This window comes from Lucilia cuprina, chromosome 4 (assembly GCF_022045245.1).
Source record: "Lucilia cuprina isolate Lc7/37 chromosome 4, ASM2204524v1, whole genome shotgun sequence".
NCBI classification, from domain to species: domain Eukaryota; kingdom Metazoa; phylum Arthropoda; class Insecta; order Diptera; family Calliphoridae; genus Lucilia; species Lucilia cuprina.
In genome coordinates, this window is record NC_060952.1 from 20,196,450 (window position 1) to 20,207,073 (window position 10,624).

Here is a 10,624-nt window from a genome sequence, read left to right on the forward strand (position 1 = left end):
TTCAGTTCTAGTTCAGTTCTAGTTCAGTTCTAGTTCAGTTCTAGTTCAGTTCTAGTTCAGTTCTAGTTCAGTTCTAGTTCAGTTCTAGTTCAGTTCTAGTGTAGTTCTTGATCAATGTTATTTCCGTTCTACATAATTATTCAATTTAGAACTTGTTAAGAACAAAATAGTTTTATAAAATTTATTTTTTAATGAAGTAAATTAGTCCATCTCTGCATACATTTATGAAGAAGTGAGAGAACAATGTTACTATTCTCAGTGCAGTTTTTATTGTTATGGCTTGTTTATTTCGAGTTCTACATTAATTTTTTGAAATACAAAAATAAACATATAAACAAATTAAATTTATTTACTTATTTATTATTTTACCATCTGTTTGTGTCTGCCTTTAATCGCAATTTTATTTATTTTAAAAATGATATTTTCAGATGTTTAAGAAAAACCACAAACATTTATGTATAAATAATTTTAAAATTTAATATAAGATTTTTATGAAAAATGTTTTATTTTTTGATAAAAATAAGAAGATAAGTATGAGTGTTTTAAAATGAACTATTATTTTATTATTATTAGCTAATACGTATGATTACTAAGGATTTTTTGGTATTTAGGCGTATGATTAATATTAAATATACAAATTATCTATATTATTTAAATTATAAGTTTCAAAACAATAAATTAAATTTCCTTTAGTAAAATATTTTTTAACAATTGTTTTTAAATTAATAACATTTTTCGTTTGACAAAAATCCATTAAATTTCTTTTTAAACTTAATTGACATACAAATTTCATCCAAAGCAGATGTTTCAATTCAAATTTCAAAATTTTACTACAACAAACAAATTATTTGACGCCTTTGTTGTCTTCTAAACCATTTGTATAGAAGAATAGAAAATCATTTGAAAGGGAATTTTAGTCTAAATATTTTAGGTATTTTTTTAACGAATTTACTAGAATTGAGCTGTCTGTCTGTCATCACACAATTACCTGAAAACATTGTTTATCGGTTTTTTATTTTCCGTATTTTTTTAATCAATTTTTTTCCTATTTTTTATTTTTAGCATTATTTATAATTTTTTTTATTCACATTGATTTTTTTTGGTGTTTACAATGAATATTTTTAAAATTTTATTTTACAATTTTGTATGGATGTTTTTTATTATTTTTTTTTTTGCAAAAAAAATATTTTCTTGCCAATTAATTTGACATCTAATTTTAAAGATGAGTAAGTTTTCGTTTTTATTTTTATTTATTTGTATAATTGTTGTGATTGAAATTTAAAAAAAGCTTGTAAATACGTTGTAATTTGAAGAATTAGTAATTAAAAAAATATTTCTTTTCAAATTTTTTATTGAGAATGTTAAGCCTTACACTAATTAATAATACAGAATCTGTTATAAGGTACTTTTCATTATGGACTATATTGCTAAATCATTACATATATAATGTTCCAACGATACCGACTGACAAATTGACAATTGCACTGCATAAACGGTTCTTGGAGATAATTCAAGGAAATTTGGCACATGATCTTTTATGGTAATGTAGACGAAGCCTATTGAAAATATTTAATATCGGTCCATTATTTCCCCTAGCTCCCTTAGAAATGAACCCGCCAAATAGGTTTAAGATACTCGTATCTCGACAAAAAGCTGCAAAACCAAGTTCTATACTAGAATTGATGACCCTGATAAACTTTATAATTCATTAGTTCTGTTCTAGTTCTGTTCTAGTTCTGTTCTAGTTCTGTTCTAGTTCTGTTCTAGTTCTGTTCTAGTTCTGTTCTAGTTCTGTTCTAGTTCTGTACTAGTTCTGTTCTAGTTCTGTTCTAGTTCTGTTCTAGTTCTGTTCTAGTTCTGTTCTAGTTCTGTTCTAGTTCTGTTCTAGTTCTGTTCTAGTTCTGTTCTAGTTCTGTTCTAGTTCTGTTCTAGTTCTGTTCTAGTTCTGTTCTAGTTCTGTTCTAGTTCTGTTCTAGTTCTGTTCTAGTTCTGTTCTAGTTCTGTTCTAGTTCTGTTCTAGTTCTGTTCTAGTTCTGTTCTAGTTCTGTTCTAGTTCTGTTCTAATTCTGTTCTAATTCTGTTCTAGTTCTGTTCTAGTTCTGTTCTAGTTCTGTTCTAGTTCTGTTCTAGTTCTGTTCTAGTTCTGTTCTAGTTCTGTTCTAGTTCTGTTCTAGTTCTAGTTCTGTTCTAGTCCTGTTCTAGTTCTGTTCTAGTTCTGTTCTAGTTCTGTTCTAGTTCTGTTCTAGTTCTGTTCTAGTTCTGTTCTAGTTCTGTTCTAGTTCTGTTCTAGTTCTGTTCTAGTTCTGTTCTAGTTCTGTTCTAGTTCTGTTCTAGTTCTGTTCTAGTTCTGTTCTAGTTCTGTTCTAGTTCTGTTCTAGTTCTGTTCTAGTTCTGTTCTATTTTTGTTCTTTTTCTGTTCTAGTTCTGTTCTAGTTAAGTTCTAGTTCTGTTCTAGTTTTGTTCTAGTTCTGTTCTAGTTCTGTTCTAGTTCTGTTCTATTTCTGTTCTAGTTCTGTTCTAGTTAAGTTCTAGTTCTGTTCTAGTTTTGTTCTAGTTCTGTTCTAGTTCTGTTCTAGTTCTTGTTCTGTTCTAGCTCTGTTCTAGTTCTGTTCCACTTCTTTTCCTTTTCCCTTTCGATCATTATAATCTCATTTAGAGTCTTTAGTTTCGTTTTTAGAAAAAAAGTTTCTGAGTCAGCAGTTATTTTTAAACAATCTTTTAACAATTTCAATTAGTTTCAGATTAATCATTATTTAAAATAAATATCTAAACAGTTAAATTAAAACAATTGAATCATACTAGCATATCATACTTTTATTTGCCAATATTTGATCATACCAAGCCATAGTGCCAATAATAAAAAATTAAAGAAGAAAACACAAAAGTTTTTTTTTAAACACTTTTAACAGAATTTATATATTTTTAAGAAACCTGTATTGAAAACATACCATAATACCAACTGGGGACACCAACCAACTGCTAAAAAATATATGTATATTTTTTATTTTCAAAATGAGTCAACAACACTATAAAAATAAAAAACATTTATGTTTTAAGGTGTTTCACTGTCAAAAAAAAAATAATAAAATCATGTTACATAAAAAATGCTCACTGTAAATGAAATCATAACAAATACTTTGTAATTTTTAAGGCATTTCAAAGAAAAAAGGTTTTTTATTTTTTGCCGAGAATTATAAAGAAATTGTTGTATTTATAAAGGAAAACATTTTAATTGTACAAAATCACCTGTTGCAACCAATAAAATTAAATGATAGAAAATAGCTAAGAAATGATCAATATTGTTGGCTAAATAAACAAATGAATTGTGTTGTATTATAAACAAAAGTCCTAATCGATGCAAAGGAGTGTATTCTTTTGGACGATTAAAATTACTGATTCATAAACAAGAGCACTTTCCAAACATTTATTTGTGTTTATTTTAATACGTCAAAATAATACGTTCCTTTAAGTTACTGCAGATATTTGTTTATAATATATCTAAGAATGATTTATACACGGATCATCACGAATCTTAACCATATCAGCAGATATCGATAAGAGCAATCTAGACGATCGATATTAGGTATTTATCTGTTCTAGTTCTGTTCTAGTTCTGTTCTAGTTCTGTTCTAGTTCTGTTCTAGTTCTGTTCTAGTTCTGTTCTAGTTCTGTTCTAGTTCTGTTCTATTTTTGTTCTTTTTCTGTTCTAGTTCTGTTCTAGTTAAGTTCTAGTTCTGTTCTAGTTTTGTTCTAGTTCTGTTCTAGTTCTGTTCTAGTTCTGTTCTATTTCTGTTCTAGTTCTGTTCTAGTTAAGTTCTAGTTCTGTTCTAGTTTTGTTCTAGTTCTGTTCTAGTTCTGTTCTAGTTCTTGTTCTGTTCTAGCTCTGTTCTAGTTCTGTTCCACTTCTTTTCCTTTTCCCTTTCGATCATTATAATCTCATTTAGAGTCTTTAGTTTCGTTTTTAGAAAAAAAGTTTCTGAGTCAGCAGTTATTTTTAAACAATCTTTTAACAATTTCAATTAGTTTCAGATTAATCATTATTTAAAATAAATATCTAAACAGTTAAATTAAAACAATTGAATCATACTAGCATATCATACTTTTATTTGCCAATATTTGATCATACCAAGCCATAGTGCCAATAATAAAAAATTAAAGAAGAAAACACAAAAGTTTTATTTTTAACACTTTTAACAGAATTTATATATTTTTAAGAAACCTGTATTGAAAACATACCATAATACCAACTGGGGACACCAACCAACTGCTAAAAAATATATGTATATTTTTTATTTTCAAAATGAGTCAACAACACTATAAAAATAAAAACATTTATGTTTTAAGGTGTTTCACTGTCAAAAAAAAAATAATAAAATCATGTTACATAAAAAATGCTCACTGTAAATGAAATCATAACAAATACTTTGTAATTTTTAAGGCATTTCAAAGAAAAAAGGTTTTTTATTTTTTGCCGAGAATTATAAAGAAATTGTTGTATTTATAAAGGAAAACATTTTAATTGTACAAAATCACCTGTTGCAACCAATAAAATTAAATGATAGAAAATAGCTAAGAAATGATCAATATTGTTGGCTAAATAAACAAATGAATTGTGTTGTATTATAAACAAAAGTCCTAATCGATGCAAAGGAGTGTATTCTTTTGGACGATTAAAATTACTGATTCATAAACAAGAGCACTTTCCAAACATTTATTTGTGTTTATTTTAATACGTCAAAATAATACGTTCCTTTAAGTTACTGCAGATATTTGTTTATAATATATCTAAGAATGATTTATACACGGATCATCACGAATCTTAACCATATCAGCAGATATCGATAAGAGCAATCTAGACGATCGATATTAGGTATTTATAAAATACATTTTAAATTCTAAGATCTTATCAAATTTAAACGCCTTTTAAAGATTTAATATTTCACGAATCACTTTTTTATTTATAGACCCTAGAAAGGTCAAGGACTAAAAAAGTGTTTTTTTTTATAAATACAATTCTACCTCATTTACTAATTCTTCAAACAAACCAAATGTTTGCATAAAATCTTCTAATGCATAAAAATACAAATTATCAAAATTTTTCAAACACACATCGGGATGACGATGATCTTGCTGCTGCTGCTACTGCAATATTTTGAGATGATGTATTTGATTATTTGTTGTTTGTGATGACGAATAACAACAACAATAGCAAAACCAAACATTATATCAACAACAGCATAAACCAGCTGATATTAATGGCTAAAAGCCTGAATGACAGTCGAAACGACGAACTGACAACATTGGCCACAAAAATATCAAACTGAATTTCGTTTTTTTGAAATTGTTTTTATTTTTTTATTTTCAAATTTAAAAACCAAAAATGTATACGTTTTCTTTATGTACACAAACATTTAAATAAAATGTGATTTTAGTCACTAATACAACTACAATGTTGTCGCATAGCACTATGGGAAAAAGTTCTATAAAAAAGGGATTTTTTTAAACTCTAAATAAAATTAAAATTTATCAAAAATTCTTAATCAAAGTTAAATTTTCTAAAGAAAATTTAACTTTAGTTTTATTTAAGTTCTAGATCAGTTCTAGTTCAGTTCTAGTTCAGTTCTAGTTCAATTCTAGTTCAGTTCTAGTTCAGTTCTAGTTCAGTTCTAGTTCAGTTCTAGTTCAGTTCTAGTTCAGTTCTAGTTCAGTTCTAGTTCAGTTCTAGTTCAGTTCTAGTTCAGTTCTAGTTCAGTTCTAGTTCAGTTCTAGTTCAGTTCTAGTTCAGTTCTAGTTCAGTTCTAGTTCAGTTCTAGTTCAGATCTAGTTCAGTCCTAGCTCAGTTCTAGTTCAGTTTAGTATTTATTAAAAATTACTGACAAAAATATATGTATACAATATACTACAAAATTCTACTCTGTCCCATAGTGATTTATCATTTTGTTTATAAGTGCAGCAGCAACAAAGCTACTACCAACAACCTTTATGAAAAAAAAATACACGACAACAGCAATAGCAACATCAGCAGCAAAACACAAAAAAATCACAACAAATACAAACGATCGACACGAAAACAAATACAAAACAAAAACAAATCAACGACAACAAAAACAAACCAAAATCAGAACCATCAGAATCATACAAGTACACACTGGGATACAATAAAATTTTCGCATAAAAACTTTTAGTTTTAGAATTTCAACCAAACAGTTGAGTTAAGTTATTGTCGCGAGTAAAAAAATCAAACAAAATATAGAATTTTCAATACAAAATATTTCAAAAACAAACGAATAGTATTTTACACAATATTTGCAAAAATATTGCATTAGAAAAAAAATTAAGAAATTTTTAATTTCACGTAACGAAATTAAAAAAATATATATTGACTTTAAGAGAGTTTGTTTTGAAACAAAAAAATACAGTATTAAAATTTTGAAATTTGCTTAAAAAACAAAAGTATAAATTAAAAAGTGTTTTGAAATTTTGTAAAAAAAATTAAAAAGAAGTTTTTAGAACTATTTGTGTAATTTATTGAATTTTTTGCCTAGAGTACAGAAGGAGTTAAATTTTACAAAACAAAATGGCTTCAAGAAATGTGAGTTTTAATAAATAATTGTTAAATATTTATTATCATGCATACACTTTAAGAAATTTTTTAAGGGATCTGGGAAAATAATAATTAAAAAAAATTCATTAGAAAAAAGTTTTAAATTTTTTTATAACTAAATGAGAATTTTTTATAAAATGAAAATGTTTTTATTTTTAAAATATCATAAAAATGTTTGAATATTTTAAAAATACAGAAACTTGGTAAAATTTTTTTTCTGTGTATATTTATTAGCTTTTATACTTATAAACACATATTTTTGTGGTTTATTTGTAAATGCTGCAAAAAAATATATTTTTCATAATTCTCATTTTTTTTTTTAATTATTTCAAAATATAAAAATATGCATCAAAAGTCATTAATGATTAAACTAAAAAGTTGAATTATAAAATTATAAAAAGAGATAAATTTATCATTAAAATAAATTAAAAAACAATATTTTTTCGAAATTTTCATTTTTAAAGTGTGTAAGATCCTAAATACCAGATGGTTCTAATTTACTATAATTTTTCTTATTTCCCACAGAAATTCATTTGTATCTTTTAAAAAGGAAATTTATTGAAATTTTTTTACCTTAAATATATGATTGCTGTTAACAATTGTGGTTTTTGTGGCTTTTTCAATAAAAAAATAGTTTGTAGAAAATTATTCAATGTTTAATTTATTTCTGATTGAGTGTAACAAGTTGTGTCAGTGTTAATTTTCAAATTAATTTCTTTTTTTTTATAGCGTTTAGAGATTTATTTTTATTATTTTATATATAATAATGTCTCAATTAAATTATCAAGAAATTTAGTTTTAGTTTGTCGTTCATATGCAGTGTAATTCAATAGAAATATCAGTGCATTTAATTTCAAAACCTCAACAATTGTTGTACAGCTAATTGTCCTTAAACTATGTTTAGATTATAAAAATTCTAATGGAAGTTGAGCAATCTTTTGTCGGCTATCAAAACCCTCTTATGTTTCTTATAAATATTTATTGAAATGTAATTTATAGTAAACGAATTGTTAAAGTACGTTCACACCTATCAAATATTTAACAAAAATTACGTGACCAATTTCAAATTTTTGTCGGCCCTAAAAACTATTTTAAGTTTCTCTTAATCACATCACATCCATCAAATATTTGACGAATATTACCTAACAATATCTTCAAATTTGACCAGGGATGTAAATCGTGATTGGTTGATTTACTTAAGCTATGTATACAGGGCTGTTAAATCTTACAATGTTGTCAGAAAATGTCTAACAACCGTGTTTTACAGCATTGTCAGATATGTATTTTCTGACAACGTTTTAAAACATAAAACTGTAAGTTCATATGATTGGTACAAATTTTCTAAACATTTTTCTGCCAACGTTGTAAGTTGTAAAAATTATGTATTACAGCCTTTAGCAAACAGTCATAAAAACTTTAGTGCAAAAATACTAATCAACTTTTTATGTAGAAACATATAAGATGTTCTAAATTATAAATGAAATTCGAAAAAGGGCTCTATATTCTATTCGAATCTATTGTTATTTATTAAAACAACTTAAGATTTTATTAAAATTATGTCAACAAGTTGTCAGAAATACTTTTTCTGACAACATTTCAAACCAAAAAGTTCAAACGATTGGAATGGATTTTCTATTTGCCAACGTTGTAAGATGTGACAACCATGTCTTACAGCCTCTAGCAAACAGGCATAAGAACTTTAGTGCAAAATTACTAATTAATTTTTTATATAGAAACAAGTAAGATGTTCTAAAATTTCGAAAAACTGCTCTATATCCGCGATCCTATCGATCTGAAGTAAACCGCCTGTTGAAAACTTAAACTGACAGACATTTGATCCAATTAAATAGTATTTAAATATTGTCTTTGATGCCTTTTGTGGGTCAAAATCAAATATTTCGATGTATCTCCCACCTTTTTTGATGGTTTGTATTAATAGGACATCACATCCTAAAAATGTTTAAACATCGAATGGTTTTGTATTTGTCCAAACATATGTTAGTCTATATCGCCCTAATTTCCTTCTGGATGTCGAAAAATGCGCTGATATTGGTTGGTTAGTATATATCGTTTACCGGGTTTTGAATATGGATCCACAGAATCATTTTGTCTGTCACGATTGATCTCAGATAGGACCAAGTACTCAAAAGTCAATTTCGATATATATCTCTTTCTTTTTTGGTGGTTTGTATCAATAGAACATAACATCCTTAAAATTTTTAAACATCGAATAGTTTGTATTCATCCAGTTAGGCTGCCTTTCCTAAAGCAAGAACATTCGCTTAATCTATAGCCAGCCTATATCGCCCTAATTGCTTTCTGGATGTCGAAAAATACGTTTATTTCGGTTGGCGACATATTTAATACAATCCATTTTACAAATATCGTGATTGCTCCTTGAAACTAGTTGTTAGTATATATCGTTAACCGGGTTTTGAATATGGATCTACAGAACCATTTTGTCTACATTATCTGAATCTATAGCAATATCAGCCTATATCGCCCTAATTGGTTGTGGCTGTCGGAAAATGCCTTGATATCGGTTGGCTTCTTATTTAATACAATCGATTTCACAAATTTCGTGATTGTAAGATCTTTTCCTATCTGCAATCAATGACTCGCAGTTTTGTATTTGTCTTGTTAACTTCCTTAAGCCTACTTTTCTATAGAAGAAAATTTGCTTAATCTATAGCCAGCCTATATCGTCCTAATTGCTTTTAGGATGTCAGAAAATGTGTGAGTCTCGGTTGGCGAAATATTTAATACAATACATTTTTATAGGGGCTAGGGTCAAATGAGGCCCTACAATTATAATGTTCATGAGGGTCATAAGGGCTAGTTTTGCAGCTTTTTCTCGAGATACGAGTATATTAAACATAGTTATAAACTTAAGTTCCCTATTTGGCGGGTTCAGTTGTATGGGTGTTAGGTGAAATAATGAACCGATGTTAACTATTTTCAATAGGCTTCGTCTACGGTACAATAAAAGATCATGTGGCAAATTTCATTGAATTATCTTCAAAATTGCGACCCATAGTTCGATTACAAGGTTTACAACTCCTATTCGGGTGTTCTGTTGTATGGGACCCAGGTGAAATAATCAAGCGATCTTAACTATTTTCAATAGGCTTCGTCTCTGGGACAAAGGAATAACATGTACCAAATTTCATTGAAATTTCTTCAAAATTTCTTCAGAAAATGATTCCGAGACGATCGGTATACATAAAGATGGGTATAGGACCAATATTATTGTGCATTACAAACATCAGCAAAAATCCAATATACCCTTCCCACTAAACTGGTGTAGGGTATAATTACGTGATTGCATCTGGAAGCTAGCAGTTAGTATATAACCTGATTAGGTTTTGTTGATTTCTTATCTGTAATCAATCATTTATATTTCCAGTATACAATCATGGATGCATACTTCTAAAGCAGCCCATTAAACCAAGTTTAACTGATATTTTAAAATGAAATTCTATACATTATCTCTCATAAAAAGGGTGTTTAAATATTCATTAGCACCAATTCTCTACCACACTTTAGAGCAATGCGTGGACACAATATTTAATAAGTGCAGCCTACAAATAAACCCAAGAAATTAATTCTAAATCTGATAATAAGTAACAGAAAAAATTAGATAAATTTCAACATTAATAATCAATTAAAAGAAATTGTAAAAAAAAACGCAGAGAAAATAACTAATACACATGCATATATTAACAATTGTTGAAATAACATTTACCAAATATGGCCAAAAACGAAACAGAGTCAATTGAAAATAGACGTGTTTAATAAAATGACAGACAACTAAGGTTGAATCGTCTACTTAGAAACACAAAAAAAAACCGGGTTTAAATGGTGGGGTTGACTTACAACTGCGACATAAATGGTACGAGCAAGAAAATGCAACACAATAAAACTTGAACAAACTTGATGCAGCAAACATAGCAGCATGATGCATTCAATTATGGAAAATGTGATTAAAAGTCTGATTAAATGGAAAAACTTCAAATGTTT